Source organism: Sceloporus occidentalis, unplaced genomic scaffold, assembly GCF_023333645.1.
Source record: "Sceloporus occidentalis isolate IW3139 unplaced genomic scaffold, rSceOcc1.0.p SCAF_30, whole genome shotgun sequence".
In the NCBI taxonomy this organism is placed as follows: Eukaryota; Metazoa; Chordata; class Lepidosauria; order Squamata; family Phrynosomatidae; genus Sceloporus; species Sceloporus occidentalis.
In genome coordinates this window covers 8,756,476-8,773,603 of record NW_028317010.1, presented here as the reverse complement: position 1 = coordinate 8,773,603, position 17,128 = coordinate 8,756,476, and positions in this window count along the sequence as shown.

Sequence of the window (17,128 nt, the reverse complement as noted above, 5' to 3'; positions counted from 1 at the left end):
AGGCTGTGGGTGGAGATGAATGGGGTGACACTGGAAAGAATATTATTTGCTCTTTGGGTACAAAAGACAAATAAACCAGTATCAGGACAACAAAGAACCAACTAGCTCCCCTGGGAGGCAGCATCCAAGCTTTTTTTTAATTGCTACCCTTGAGGGGACCGGAAGAGGCCATTATGTAACATCAAAAAAACATGTCGCGTGCCGGCCTTGCTGTGTCACCTAATGGTTTTGGCATTATTGATGGAAAAGCAATGGTTTGTCAGACTTGCTTACACAATGCCGTCACAGTTTAAGATGATGAAAACAATAAAAAATAGTTTAACTGTAAACCTCTCAGCTTTCATATTCATTAAACTACATATGATGGCTAGAGTGTACCTTTAAGATACAATCTGGTTGATATAAAGAAAGCCAGGTTCTACTTTTTTAACGAAAGGTTTGTGAAAGGTTTTGATATGTGACTTTCACAGTGAATTTAGCAAGGTGTAAAGATCAATGTGTCCAAATCTTAATCAAATCTATTTGTGTTACGTAACATGCTATTATTGTCCATAGGGTGTCAGGGATGAGCCTAGGTTTATTGGCGCCTGGGAGAAGGGAGCAGTGTGAGTGTGTAGATGTAAGCGTAAAGGTATTGTGTTAGAGTGAGTGTTTTAGTGCATGAAAAGTGTACATATACATAAGTGAATGATGTTAGAGTGAGTGTTTATGCCTGTGTGCTACTGTATGGTGTTAGTGTGTGAGTGCATTAGTGTATGGTGTTAGAGTGCATGTTTCTTTATGGTGATAGCATGCGCATGTCTGTCAGCATATGATGTAAGTGTGTGTATGTACATTTATTGTTTTGCATGAGTGTTTGTGAGTGTATGGTTAGTGTGTGTATCAACATATGATGTTAAAGAGTGTATATTTATGAGCATATGGTGTTAGTGTGTGTGTGTGTGTGTCAGGAAGGGTTAATGGTATGGACGAAGAGGACATATGGGAAAGAGAGTGTGTATGTATTTGGCAGTCTATGGTGTCGGCGTGTGTCGGTATTAGGGTGAGTGAGTCAGAGTGAGTTTGTGTGTTACTGTAAACTAAAAAGGGGTAGGATAAAAGTGCTAAAAGCAATAAAAAACTAAAAATAAATCACTGAAAGTATGAAAGGCTTAAGGATATCAACTATAAACCAGTAAAAGTATCTAGGGGTGTTTGGGAATAAACAAAATAAATAAATAAATAAATAAAACAAAAGTCCTTTTTAAAACAAAGTTATTATAAATGTAGCAGCAGAACCACTTGGCAACGTTTCCTCTTCTTAGCTTGGATAGGTAGAGTAGTTCACAAGGGGGTTAGTGGCTGCGCTCTCACAGATGTGGATATGTGAAAGAAAGAGAAACACGATCCAATATGTCACCAAATTTGGTGGGGGCTTTAGTTAGCCCAAAAGTATGCACTTGGGTGATATAATCCTTGCCTAAAGATTTCTTTGGCAACAATCTTTGGAGCGATATGTAGTGCGAGTTTCATCAGTTAGCCCCAAAGTGTGCACTTTGGCGGTATAATCCTTGCATTGGAATTTCTTTAGCAGCAACCTTTTGAGCAGTCTGGAGTGTCCTCAGTTACTTTTTGGTGTGCAATTAATAGAATTGCTCACTCCTTAGCGCATAGGTGGTATGTTCCCCACCAAAAATATAGTGGTGGTGAAAATTTAAAAAGAGCAGTGGTGTAAATTAAAAAAAGTCCAGGAGCAAGATAAATAGTTTTCAAAAAAACGTATTTATTCTAAACTTTTGGTAATAAAAAACAATAAAAACCAACAAAAGGTTAATAGTAAATAACACACAAATGCGTTTTGCCTAGCACAGGCTTCCTCAGAGTGGACGGCCCTGCAGTGGCATCCTCCATGATCATCCAACTGGAAAGGGAACGTCACGAAAGCGCTGAGGGCAATATGGTGGTATTTGTGGTGATGTCATCTCCTCTGATTGGTGGAGTGGGGAGATGACATCACCGCGGCACCGCCTCAGTTCATCTGAGAGCAATATAGTGGCGCTTGCAGTGATGTCTTCTCCCTATCCTCCAATCAGGGCAAAGGACGTCATTGGAAGCACCGCCATATTGCCCTCAGTTCACATGACGGCGCTGGAGGTGACGTTCTCTCCTCCATTGGAGGATCCTGGAGATGATGTCACCAAAGTGCAGTGATGTCCTCAAAGACACAAATAAACTGTACAGTATTGGTGCAAGTTTAAATCTCAACTGTTACCATCATCCGAGGTTACCAAGATTTCTCCTAAACCCACTCCAACTATGTATCTAAGTGATATTAAAGTAATACTCCATATTTTAATGCATATGATACCTGCAGTGTCTAGAAGAAAATTGTCATGCAAAAGGGTTAATAGTGTGATGAAGGAATGTTGGTGTAAGTATTAATTGTTAGTAGAAAGGCATCTTGTTTTCCTACTAGTTTTGTGAAAAACAAAAATTATGTTTCAAAAAGATATGTCAAAATAACATACCCCAACTTATTTTTGCACATGGTGTGAGGGAACGTTTCTAGAAAAGAGTTAATAAACAAACTTTGGAATATAACCTCTAAAGCCACTCATAGGCTTTCATGTATTACTAAAGATATAAAAATGGACTCCTTCCAGAAATGGTGAAGAAGAGACGATAGGGTAGTTTTATATTCAGGCTTCTTTTTTTCTAAATTAATATTCAAATTGTGGGGGGTCATCTTATAATCGAGCAAATACGGTAATCTGTTTCATTCTCCTTTGATTGTCCTCTAGGATGTAAGTTTGTGAGCAGAACCCTCTTTACCTCGTTTTCTTATACCCTTTGTATGGGCTGTAAGAAGCGCTGTGTAAATTCTTGTTGCTATATATAAATAAAAGTATAAATAATGACAATAATCATAAAATTACTGACTATTGTGCATGTATTTTGATTTGGCTAATAAACTATATGCATGATTTCATCCATTGATTGAAAGTGTGATCTCTGTATCCTTGAACCTGTTAATATCTGCCTGGTCGTGCATGCGTATGCAGTCTTGGGTTTAAAACAATAACTGAGAGGTCCCTTTTGCAAATGCATGGGAAGATTTTCCTCCTACCCTTTGCTATTCTCAATGCAGGAGATGTTTATGGCCAAGTGATATACTTGTCAGCTCCAGTGCTGGTGCAGAGGTCTATTCAAGTGGAAATTATTCCCATTGATTTAATTGATATGTAATAACTACATCCTATGTGGACAAAAATTACAAAGACATTTGCTTTTTTGTCATCCGTGGCCTTTTTTCTTCTAGATATACCAAGGGCAAACACTTCAAAAGTAATATATTTGAAGGTGCAAGGCTGAAATGACCCAAAGGATTATTCTGTTGCACTAGATCTCCCATGAGCATAGTAGGAAGGATTCTAGATTTATTTTCTAGACAAACACAAAGCATAATACTGTTAAAGTCGCTTAGTTCTTCAGTACGACCCGTTTTACTGATAATGATTATCTATGGATATTCATGCGTATGTGCTTGCTTTTATTTCACCTGTTACAATGGGTATAACTGAAACACCTAAAGGCAATGATTAGGAGGAGTGCACAAAACATTTGATCATATAAAGTAATAGTAAATCACAAAAAAAGCATATTTTCTCCTATCATTTCCCCCAAAATAATAAACTAAACAGTTAAATTAACAGAAAAAAAATACATTTCTTAAAAGCACTCCCCTTTAGTAAATGTGTCCAATAGATGCTGTTGTAACATAGTTCATAAGGTTGAAAAAAGACCAAAGTCCATCAAGTTCAACCTATATACATATTGTGTCCCTACTGTGTTGATCCAGAGGAAGGCAAAAAAACCCTTATGAAGCAGATGCCAATTGCCCCATACCAGGGGGAAAATTCCTTCCCGACTCCAAATATGGCAATCAGAATAAATCCCTGGATCAACGTTCTGTCCCTATTAATCTAATATCCATAACTTGTAATATTATTGCTTTCAAGAAACACGTCCAGGCTCCTTTTGAACTCTTTTATTGAGTTTGCCATAACCACTTCCTCTGGCAGAGAGTTCCATAATCTCACCGCTCTTACTGTAAAGAACCCCCGTCTGTGCTGGTGTAGAAACCTTCTTTCCTCCAACCGTAGAGGATGTCCCCTTGTTATAGATACAGTCCTGGGTATAAATAGGTCCTGGGAGTGATCTCTGTACTGTCCCCTTATATATTTATACATAGTTATTAAATCCCCCCTAAGCCGTCTTTTTTCCAAACTAAATAACCCATATGTAGTTAATGTAGATTACAGTGCACAATATAATGCACATATTAAAAGGGGTAACATTCCTTAATCATGCTAAAGACACAAAAAATAAACTGACGTATTGTATTCACAAGTGTGCCATCTCCCCTTCGAAGGACAGTCACTGGTTGTGTGAAGGTAAGTGAATTATTGATTAAGTTTGTGTGTCTGAATGTTACTGTGAATGTTTGTCTGTGTGTAGGTTTGTGTGCTACTCTTTGCATGTGTGTTTCTATGTGTGTAAGCATGTTAGGGTGTGTGTGCACTAGTTACATGATGTTTGTTAATCAGGCTGCTGTGGAGGTTGGGCTGCCCCTTTAAAGGTTAACTTTTCATACAAACTGATTTATGAGAAATAGACCAAAGTAGTCTCAAATCTAGCAACCTATTGCCATTCAACTAGCCAATAAAAGTATTGTCTTTACGGGATTTACATTTACTCTTTGTGTACTGACACTTCAAATACTGAACCTGTGTGCAATGTAGTGTATACCTCTGTGGTATTGTGCAGTGTTTCCTAATGTTGTAGTACACAAAACATTCCCTTCAATACACTGCTGTTGTGCTAACTGGCTTCTTACTGCTCTGAAACAAGATAACCAACAGAACAACAAGCAGGGAATGTGAAGCAGCAGGTAACATGGCTAACTCATGAACTGACTTTATCTTCTACATTTATTTCTACTTTCTGTTACATGCTTTTAATTCACAGCATGGGTCTTTCTTACTGTCTTTTTTGTACACAGGAAAATAAAAGCATTGAAACCGAAGACTGATATGAAGCATTTGAATCAACTCCATTTGCCACTAGCCCCACAAGGAAACTACTAATATTTTAACATTTAGCTGAATCTAAGACACTATTAGAAAAGTTACCTTGATATTTCCATGAGTTAAACATTACATCTTTAATTCCAACATTAGAGTGAAAATAATTTTTCTGTAATTGGGGATGCTTATGGAAAATGTATATTGCAGGCACGAACATACATTTTGCAACAAGTGCTTCTTAAACTTTTCCACAGCTCTGCTTCTTCTCTTGCCTCTCCTTTGTTCTTCTGTCTTCTTTCTTCTGCCTTCCTCCACTTGGTACAAGACACCAAGAGGCCTCTGCAGAAAGGGTGCCTAGGGTGTGTTAGGAGGCAGAATAATACAGGTTTGTGGAGAAAAAGAGATGCATAAATACTTCTTGGGGTACTTCTGAAAAAGGGCAGAGTCACATATGCACCATGCAGATAGCCTCTTCTCATTCCCCCCAATCAGGGAGAGGGTGTGTCTGGAGGCTCTGTCCCATTTCGGAAGCGCTTAGGACACTAGGGCCCCTTGCACCACTACTATACCGCCATTGGTGTAATGTTAATAGAAAACTATCAGGAATCCTAATACAGGTGTTCACCTTTATGTCTTAGCCAGGGCCAATAATGACATTAATTAAGCAAATAGAAGACCACAGATATATTTTTTAAAAACATTATTCCATTATTAACATTATTTATAAATGAGTTATAGATTGTGCTTTTAGTTATTTAGACAGTATCCTTTATTGGAACTATTTTGTTTCCATGCTTGGAGGTATTTGCCATTTGGTAGAAAAATCAGGACACAAAATGCATTTTTATTTTTTGCAGGTAGTGCCTCTTTCTTAGACTTCCATGAAACGGAATGCAAATAATGGCAAGTTTAATGCAAATATACAACAGAATATTAAGATCACTGGTCCTACTGGTTATGCTTAAGGTGTTATTCAAAGACATACAGTATATCACTAATTTTATTCTGAAAGAATAAATACACTTTATTAATAAGGATAACAAACAATAAAATGTGTGTTAGAAACATGACACATTGTGAAATTACAATGAAAACATAGTAAATTATGACAAGTTATTTCATTCAGGATTGCATTTTATATACAATAAAATTACATGAATTCCAAGAACAATTAGCAAAATAAACTCACAAGTATTTTAATGTTCACTTTTTTTTACCAAAAAAGTATATCAAATGATTATCACTGAGCGTTTGAGAGGTGTTGACTGGAGCACAGAGAACTTTATTTTACAAAGACCTACAATCTGTCCATCTGTTCACAGCTAGGGATTAAATTAAATCCCATTGAGCCTCTATAAATTGAAACCTAGGGAACAGTGATAATTGGTTGTTAAGCAAATTGAGCGATTTGCATTTTGATATGACATTTTTCTTTGTGAAAAAAATAGTGAGTATGTTGGCCTAATTATATAAAGGGCAAAGGCATTGCCTTCTTAAATATAATACTCATAGTTTTAAAAATGATATTATATATGAAAATATGTTATTTATTGCTATGCAAAAGTTTTTTACTGTGACAAAACTGAAGATATTTATACATGGTCTTCTAACTAATTACTGGGGGTGGCATTTTCCTGCGCACTCTCCACTTCCTTCTGCCTCTTGTGGAAGCCAAGAGCTCAGACAGTGCTCAAAAACATTAATGGAGTCATGACTTATCAGTGGCTTATATATTTGTGCTAAATGTAAAATTGTATCTATATAAGTGAGTTTAGAGGCATCTTTCAAAGAAACATGTTTTGAAATGTAAGAATAAAACAGTACAATTTGTATGCTAACTAGTAACTTGTTGAGAAGGGGGGATACATTACTGCATCCCTTATGTATGGATTATGTTTAAAGGAAATAAAGGATTTTTTTTAAAAAATAGACGTTCTATTGATAAATGTATACATGATATCTTTGACAGGTCTCAAAGTACAGTCAAGGGCAAATATATTTTGTGTTTGCAAGTACCCGTAATCTGTCTAGACAGTTATTACATTATCAAATATTTTTGCGTTGTCATACTAGAATTCTAAGGGTAGATTGATTGTCACTACATTATATAACACAATTATGAACTATTTGGACACATATTAGTTATTAGTATTATATTTTGTGATTAATGTGTGAAGTATGTGTGATTAATGGAATGAATAAGTATTTAAATGTTTGTGAATGAGTGTGTGCTATAGGATGGATGTGTAAGGGGGGTGGTGGTGGTAGCATGGCATAGGGAGGCTGTAATCACACTACTATCATCCCCAGGTTCCAGCATGTACTGGCTGCCTTGGCTTGATAGGAGTGTGATTGCTGTTAGCAGTTATATATATATATACCTCCAGAAATGCATTTTAACCCCCTATATGCCACTCAGCCCCATTATATGCCTTTTAACCCCCTATATGCCCCTCTGCCCCATGATATTCCTTTTAACCCCCTATATGCCAGAGTGGCATATAGGGGTATAAGGCATATCATGGGGCAGAGGGTCATATAGGGGGTTAAAAGGCAAATCATGGGGCACAGTGGCATATAGGAGGGTAGAAGACATTTCTGGAGGCAGAGTGGCATATAGGGGGTTAAAAGGCAAATCATGGGGCACAGTGGCAAATAGGGGGGTATAAGGCATTTCTGGGGGCAGAGTGGCAAGCCTGGGGGCAGATGTGCATAACTGGGGGTGGGGCAGGTTGGCAAATAAAAGGAAATAAAAAATATATATTTTTCTCAATCATAGCTTTTATTAAATATGAAAAACAAGTTTACATTAATTAATATTTACTAGTAAAACGTCTTTCCTATAGGGTAGTCTTATATTCAGGCCTTTTGTTTTTTTCCTAAATTAATATTTTGATTTTGGGGGGTCGTCTTATAATCAGGGTCATCTTATAATCGAGCAAATACGGTATATGCTAAACAGCTTGAAATTGTTCAAAGTGTCTTTTTACAGTAACTTTTACTTATTTATGTGTATGTGTGAGAGAGACTGCCTGAGTCTCTGCGTGTGTGAGACTGCCTGCGTGTGTGTGTGAGAGAGACTGCCTGAGTATGTGAGAGACACTGCCTGTGTGTGTGTGTGTGTGTGAGAGAGAGAGACTGCCTGAGTGAGTGTGTGAGACTGCCTGAGTCTGTGTATGAGAGACTGCTTGAGTCTGTGCGTGTTTGTGTGAGACTGCTTAAGTCTGTGTGTGTGACTGCCTGAGTCTGTGTGTGTGTGTGTGAGACTGCCTGAGTTTGTGTGTGTGTGAGACTGCTTGAGTCTCTGTGTGTGTGTGAGACTGCCTGATTCTCTGTGTATGTGTGAGACTGCCTGAGTCTCTGTGTATGTGTGAGACTGCCTGAGTATCTGTGTGTGTGTGCGAGTGCCTGATTCTGTGTGTGTGAGAGGTTTTTATTTTTTAGTAAGAAAGCTCGGAAGTGGTTACTAAAAAAAAATTGAATCTCCCTACTGCTTAAGGGGTTAAATCTTGTGTGCAATCTAATGTAAATATGTAGACACAAATATTTTTGACAGATACTTTTACAGTAATAGACATGAAAAGACATGCATCTATGTGAATAAATGTGAACAATTTTATTTACATTAACACTCATTATTACTCTGTCATTTGATGTTTACAACAAGGTTCATAAGGAAGATGATATACGGTACATTACAATCAAAGCAAGATGGAAACTGTACACATTGTGTTTCTCTAACCTGGATGCATTTCCCTGACGATCCGTCAGCATTTATTATAGAGTGTCAATTTTGGGAACGTCTCAGAGCACACTTCATTCCGAATAATCACATGAACATTTGGCTATTCAGTCCCTTTTGTATAATACAGAGAAGCTTGGACAACAAATTGCCTTTTTCATGCTAACTACAACCAAATCCCAAAGAAGATTAAAGATATAACAGCCAAGCTGGGTCTTAAAGCCTACACTCTGGCAGGCGATCAGTCTGTCTCAAAATTCCGAAAGATTTGTATGCCAAGACTGGAAATTTTAATATAAGGTACATCTAAAATGGAACTGATTAATCAAAACTTCTACCATTTTGTACGACAATTATGGTAGCCAAACTAGTGCATTAATAAATTGTAATTTCACGTATTTATTTTGAGATCATTATCTCCCCTACCATCTATATTATAACTACATCCTATATAAAACCATGTTGAACTCTATCCAGCCCTGAAAACCTTTTGTGTCATTATTATTTTTCAAGTTTTACATATGGATTTTCTCAGCTCTGATAGCTGATGGCCTGGTCATTAAATGTAAATTTTATTTCATTTGCCATGATCCTTCGGCGAAGACAGAATGTGTTAAGTTTTCTTTTGAGGGAACTAGGGAATTGTGTTATTAAAATATCAATCAGATGGATTAATGCTTTATCTACAGCATACCATCTAAAAGACTTATGAATGTGTTATGTGCTTAAGATTACAACTGATCCAACAACAGATACATCCAAACACATATCAATGAAATCACAATATGTATTCGGATATATCTCCTGAAGGCTAATGTGTTTTCTAGCTACAATAACTACACTTATCCAGGTGAATGGGTATATGGATACACTTATGAAATATGCACCGATAAACCCACCCACTGGCTTATTAAGTTAAACAATCCCTGTTCTATCTCTTCTAACTTTTAAGGTTTGAACTGAAAACTTTCGCTTCTTCCAGAATGCAACAGAATATTTTGGAAACAAAAACAGGATATCCAAGAATCCACAATGTGGCTATGATACAACAATACAAACTTTTACTAGAACGTTCCAAATATAAAACAATACAAATAACAGTACAATAACAATAATCCCCACATTAATTGACACACTTACAACAAATACATATATATAAGTTCCTATTTACAATATTCAAACATGCATGTTCATAGTTACCTTCCCTGAGAGCTCCAGGTTAGTGATGTTCCTTTGTCTCTTTACTTTCTCTCCTCCTCTCTTCTTTCACTACCTGTCCCTTCATATACTAGAGGGTCCCAATTGAGTCTACTGGGAGATCCCTGATTGGACCCTGTGGTTGCCGTAGTTACCCTTTGAAGTTATTCCCTTTGGCCAACACCACACCCTGGGGTCTTTACAATCATGGGGCAGTAAAACCCAAAGATCTCCTGACCTGATTCAATCTATTTCATGAGAAAACCTGTCTTTCTTCCACACACCCTTCATCACGCATATCAGTGTTATCTAAACTAAGACAAAATGTTTCCCAAATATTTATCATTCCCGGCCACCTCCCATGCATCTTGATTTAACTAGTATTAACAGAAACCATGATATATATATACACACATACACATACATACCTACATATGCATATCTACACACATGTACATCCATACACCCGCATACACGTGTCCATATACATATTTATTCACACAACTGCTTATAGTGTAACAGAATGTAAATAATACTATTAGCCAATGTTAACATTCTTCCTATACTTTGCATTGTTTTCACACAGTTCACACACATTCTGCATTAAAGCTATTAGTGCAAATGATGCATGGCGAGGCAATATCAAATGATGAGAGGACAGCTCTCACACACAGCACAAAACAAAATATTTTTAATTATAGATGTCAATCCTTTTTGTGTTTGTCCTCAAATGTTACAGTCACTGTTAATCTCCTTTTATTTTAGCTTCATATACTTATGGAATTAGAATGAAACACTTAACAGTTCCCCTCTTCCAGTGGGGTTGCAACTTTACATTTGCTTTGTAGAGTGTGGATGTTGCTTTATACCTATATAGCACATATTTACATCAGTTGCATTTGTAATCCATGTAGTAAGTAGGACAATGTGTACTAATTCATTACTAAATGAATCACCAAGATGCCATAGTTCTTCTTTGTAAGCTCAGTGGTTACAGTTGGTTTTATGTTTTGTGCTATTGTATGGTTGACTGTTGATTCTGTATTATAATGATTATAGCATGCATGGTACTCTGTCAGTGACTCTAAGTTAAAATATATATATAAAATTAAACACTTACCTGACATAGAATTTTCAGCCATGCTGCAAAATCTTCTTTCTTCCAACATGATCCAAAATTTCAAGCCACTGATTGGCTGCCTAAGTTGACATTCAGCAACATGGCAGTAAAATACTGCCAATGAAATCAATGCTTTGCTATGTAGCTTCTTTGACATGATCAATGGTGTCTGGCTTGTGCAACAGCAATGATATAGTTAAAAAATATCTTCAACAGCATTAACCTGGGTATAAAAAGTGCTTCTGGGTCAGTTGCTGTCAGTAAGGCATATGGTAACAAAAAATACACACAATAATAAAAATGAACATTTATCATTGTTTTCATTTTTTTATTACAAAACTGATTACTATCTAATAGCGGATTTAGGTCTTATTGCTTAATGTCCGCTGCCTAAACTTGTTACTTACAAGTGATCTGATTACATTTTTGTATTTTATAAAATTCATTTTATTTTTAGCATTTTTTAACCTAATAAATTGCTTTCTGTTTGTTAATCAGCCACTGGTGTTCTTGCGTGCACACTATGCTTGGGTATAATATAAATATTCTCTTAACTACATATTGTCTCTTCTTTCTTCAATCTGCTATCTTCAACCTGGTATCTTCATCCAAGGACATAACCCAGCAGGAAGTTCCTCCGAAATGGCGGCACTTCCACTGACATCCTATTCTCAATTGACCAATCAGGGGAGAGGATGTCATGGGAAGTGCTGTCATTTTGCCGTCACCTAAAGCGCTGACAAAATGACGGCACTTTCGGCCATATTGCGACTTCGAATGGCCCTGAGTTCCAGTTAGGGAAAAAAGAGGGCTCTTTCAGTTATGTCCTCTCCCCTAATAGCAGGATCAAGGAGAGGATGTGCCTGGAACCATCAACATTTTGGCTGAAGTTCTTGCTTGGTTATGTCTGTGTAGATGGGGACAAAGCTAGAAGATGTAGAAGTGGAAGTAGTCAACAGAGAAGAGACATTTAGAGAGCTTGAGAGTGAACAAGAATGAGTGTGAGAGAGTAAGTGAGAATGTGTGAGACTGAGTGAGTGAATGTGGGCTCATGTATTTCGGATGAAAATTGTAATCTTTTTTGCTTCATTTTCATCTGATTCGTAGGGGGTCCGGCCTTGTTTTCATGGTCTACATAGGAAATTTGGTAAATTTGAAAATTGTACGAATCCAAATGCATAAATCAAGGAGGCTGATATATTTGAATAATCAATCATAAGTGAACTAAATCATTGTATATATTTTTTGCAATAAAAGCAAACCATAACTAAGAATCACCCCATGTGCAATATAATCTGATAATGGTTGCTAACTGCATCTTTTAGAAATGGTCTTTACTGTTACCAAAGAATAATAATGTGGAACTGCCAGAAATGTATGTGGCACCTCCAAGGCAGCTGTCAAATGTCAAGTATTATGACAGCCCTGCTTTCCTGTTGAGTATTTTTGTCATAAAAATACATCCAGTAATTGTAGCAAGCAGTAATTTTAAATTAATTTATATGTCATGGAAATATGAATGGATAAATGGTGGTATTCCAGACAGGACTAATTGGATGCTTTAGAGTCTTAAGGAAGTTAATTTATATACAGTAGATATTTTAATCTATCCTTAAAACACTTACCCCAAAAGCCCATAATATGTACACATACACTTGCTTAGGTTATAAAGAAAGCTTATCAGCTTTGTTTCAATGATCATTATAAATGATCATTAAAACATGGGTTACTGCTTATTTAGAATTGACTGGTCAACTTTAAATGATTAACATATATGAATATAATATGCTTACAATATATGTTTTAACAATATAGTATATATATATATATCTATATCTATATATAGATATATATATATATATATATATATATATATATATTTATATATATATGACTTGCTAAGCAATAGTAAGAACAACAAATCATTCTACTCCAATTATATTTGCAATTGTACTGTAATTAAATCTATTTAAAGATATTTCTGACGTCTGCTCTCTGCTTAATGAAGTTTATGCAAATTCAAGTATTGTTGGCCATTCATGCTGAACAAGAAAAATGTAGCTGCAAATAAGGCACAGTTATTAAAATACTATATATATATAAATATATATATATATACTTGTGCAATTTTTCATTTCAATCCATTTTGGGGTTTTTTTCCATTCAGAAACAAATTTAGTTGTCACCCACCTTCACTCATGGGCTCTCACAGTCTCTCGTGCTCTCTCACATTCTCATTCACTCACACGCTTTCCTTTTAGAGTACTCCGGAAGGCCTGGTTAACGTAGCTGATACAGAGGATCATGTATGGACAAATATTCCCACAGAAACACTCCACAATCTTATGGAAAGAGATCCCAAAAGAGTGGGAGCTGTTATAACTGTAAATGGGGGACCAGCTACATATTGATGTCTATGTAATTAGAATGCAATGTCATAAAAGTCCCTGTTAGTGTAATGGTCAGGTGTCCCAATGAGTTGGGACAATAACATAGTCTATATAAATTAGACTTGTGCATTCTGATTCGTACAAATTACAAATGTAATGTAATTTGCCAATTTCTTCAATTTTTCCGAATCTCTGTAAATGAGGCTAGATCCCCCAGGAAATAAACAAAAAAACTCAGAATTTTTGTCTGAACACTCCCACTCTCTGAATGTCTCCCTATCTTCTCTGCCAATCACTTCCCTCGAATTGCAGCTCCTGTGTTCTACTGTTTTTTCTCTTCTCTTTTCCTTCTTCACTCTTCTTTCTTGCTCTGCATCTATCTATCTATTTATATATCTATCTATCCCATATTTATTTATAGTATCATTGAATGTTGTCTTTTTTTTAATATTCTTGTTAATTATTAACACTTGTAGTTTTGAACCAATTTGCATTTATTTGAGAAAAAGACAATGGAAAGTAAAAATCATAAATGAATAATAAAAATGAGATTTGCACATAATCTGGAATATTCATTCAATTACTTTAGACAGTGAACAACTCAAGTAACCTTTTCTACAGTGTACACTATGTTCAGACATGGTCTATTAAGCAATAATTATTAACACAAATGGACTTAATAGCAAGTACACATTTTAAAGTATCTCTCAATTCCACTTAAAAAAAAAACTATACTTGAATTTAGAACCTTAAACTAGAAATATCTGGAATGACACAGATAATAAAGGTACCCCAAATTATGTAATTTTATTTTATATAATGAAGTGGAATTGTTGGTACATGACCTCTGCCCCTCCCCCCAGTTTCTTATAAAACAGGGTTCTCCAGAGACATCTCTAGTTTACCTTGTGGGAAATTTAGCTGTAGCTCTGATAAGGTCCAGCAAATTCCCTGTTAAAATCTTATTAAAATCCTTAGCCAAAATAGGAATACATAGAGAGGTATACAAAAATATAGATAGTAAAGCTGCAAACAACCACAATCCTGTGCTATCCAAACCTTCTAAAGTTTAAGTTTGTTTTGGCCTTGTACCTTCTAAATAGAACCAGATAGGGTTTCTAAGAAGAAAACACAGGTTTAAAACACAGATGTAACTTGCAAATAATGCGAGCATTTGCACTTGCATAAGTAAATACTAGACATGTGCATATGAACCACAAATTATTCTGACAAAAACTGTTTTGGCTTTTGGTTAATTCGTTTTCATGTAATGATTTTAACTTCCTGCCCTTTTGCTTTATATGAAATCCGGAGGGCTTTTTTTATTCACTTTAAGGTCTATGCAGATAGTCTAGTTTACTGCACTCCTTTTCTTTCTGTGGAGAATTACCCATGCTGGCTGGCACAGCATATTTGTGGTGTTCTGATTACATATTCACTTGGGGAGGCAGTTCCTGACGGCAGCAGATGACACCACGGGACACCAACACTCTACTGAACACACAAGTTTGGTGAGCTATGGGCCTGTAGGACCCACAATATTGCACATGATAAGTGATTGATGAAATGTTCTTGCTTACTGTAGTAATAAAGCATTGAACAACACTCTTACTCCAAGTCAGTTACTTAGGGTTTTGTGTATTGGTATATTTGCAGTCATAATCATTTTGATAAAAAGCCCCAGCTACTTCCCCACACAACAAAAAATGTTCCTCCTTAGGTATTTGGCCGGCTGGGAGTTACTATATATATTATTAAACACTGATCTACAGACACCAGACAAGCCAGAAGGCTTGTTTTTCCCTCAGAAATCTAATGGTGCTGCCACAACCACAAGGGATTCTGGGTAGGTGCATGCAAATAAGGTTAACAATTATCATCTTTGCTTCAGCATGAGGTTGTGATACTTGCTTACATAAGATATGGTGGGTAAAGGTGATGGAAAACCCTTCCATTTAAATTAAACACTCATCTACAGACACCAGACGGCTTGTTTTTCCCTTTTCACAAGTGTGGGGACCTGACATAGCATCCCCCTGCTGCCTGATCGCGCCATGAGAGCGACAGTGCAGAGTTCACCACTTCAATGTCTGTCTGGAAGCCCAGGCAGACCATCAACAGCAAAAACGAGTCCCCACAAGCCATTTGACGACTCCTGTAGGCATGAAAGACTACAGGAGTCATCAAAGAGACTCCTCCCTGCAATGGCTGGTCTATAGACCAGCAATTGAGTCCCAGCTGCCAGAAGCAACTTCAGGGACAGGAGGAGAGGGTTCTTCCGTCTCCACATGAGTGTGGAGACCAGCCCCAACCCTCCCCTGCTGCCTGATCGCTCCCTGAGAGCGGCAGTGCAGCGTTAACCCCTTCAATGTTTTAACTATTAATAAAAATATAGCACTGCTTACTGTACTGTAAGTTTTTCTGCATAATTTATATGTTAAGAAAATAAAAGCCCATATGATTCAATAAGAGTTTTTATCTGAGTCTACCAACATTACTTAGAAATAAAGTAAGTTAAGGGCTGCTGTAGGTTGTTAATTGGTGTAATTGAGTGGTCACAACTATCTGATAAATGACCAGTCCAGAGGTTTCCTCTCTTGTAGATCCTGGAAAAGGTATTGAAATACATTTACAATAGTAAAAAATTATATTATTTTAATCCCCAAACACACAGAACTGTAAAATCTAACATTTGGGAAAAGTGACATCTGTAATAAAATGTTGTAAATAAAGTTTTAAATAAAGGCAAGCTGATTTTTAAAACATGGATCTGTATGTTATGAATTATACAATAACAGACTCAATGAAGTCATATTTAAAAGGATATCATAGTGGAAATAAAAATACATTCTTAAACAGAGGACATTATTTCTAACTTATATAAATGTTTGGGTAAGAGTTTATAGCTCCATGATGCTTGGGTATATTGTATTCTAATTATTGTAGATATATGTATTGAAACAAAAGTATTATAAACTAGACATGCTACCTTAGTCATTAATTGTTCGGTAATTACAAATATCCTGTACTTCTGTCACGGTCATGGTAAACCACACTGTCATAAGAAACACTAGAGAAGGGCTACTTTTTTAAACTAAATTAAAACAGATGCATTAAATTAGTATATTTATCTAGAACTTGACTACAACTATAATCAATTAACCTCAGTTAAGCTTGGTGGTCAAACCAATGCTCTTCAGATTTCAGTTCATATTGCCTACAGATTTAAGAGGAGAAATCTGGATCCTCAACGTTAATGTAATTTAAGGGAAACAATTTTAAAAATATCTTTATAAAGACTGTACAATCACTTTCTTCCATTGAAAGTATGATGTTTGTTCCACAAAGCACTTTCATTGTTATGTTACTCATCTTCACAATAAATGTCAGCATATTTTTAAACTGCACTTAATCGGTTACCATATCAACTAATGAGACTAGTGTACTGAAATAACTGGAAGGTTTAAAACAACTACAAATAGCACCCACCTGTTACTCACCTGTCCTCGGTTCCCATGTTGCCGCAACAGCCGCCGTGGAGGAGAGGAAGACCCCCCTCCAACGCACGGCCACCTCCACAGCAGCCGCCACGAAGGAGAGGGAGACCCCGCTC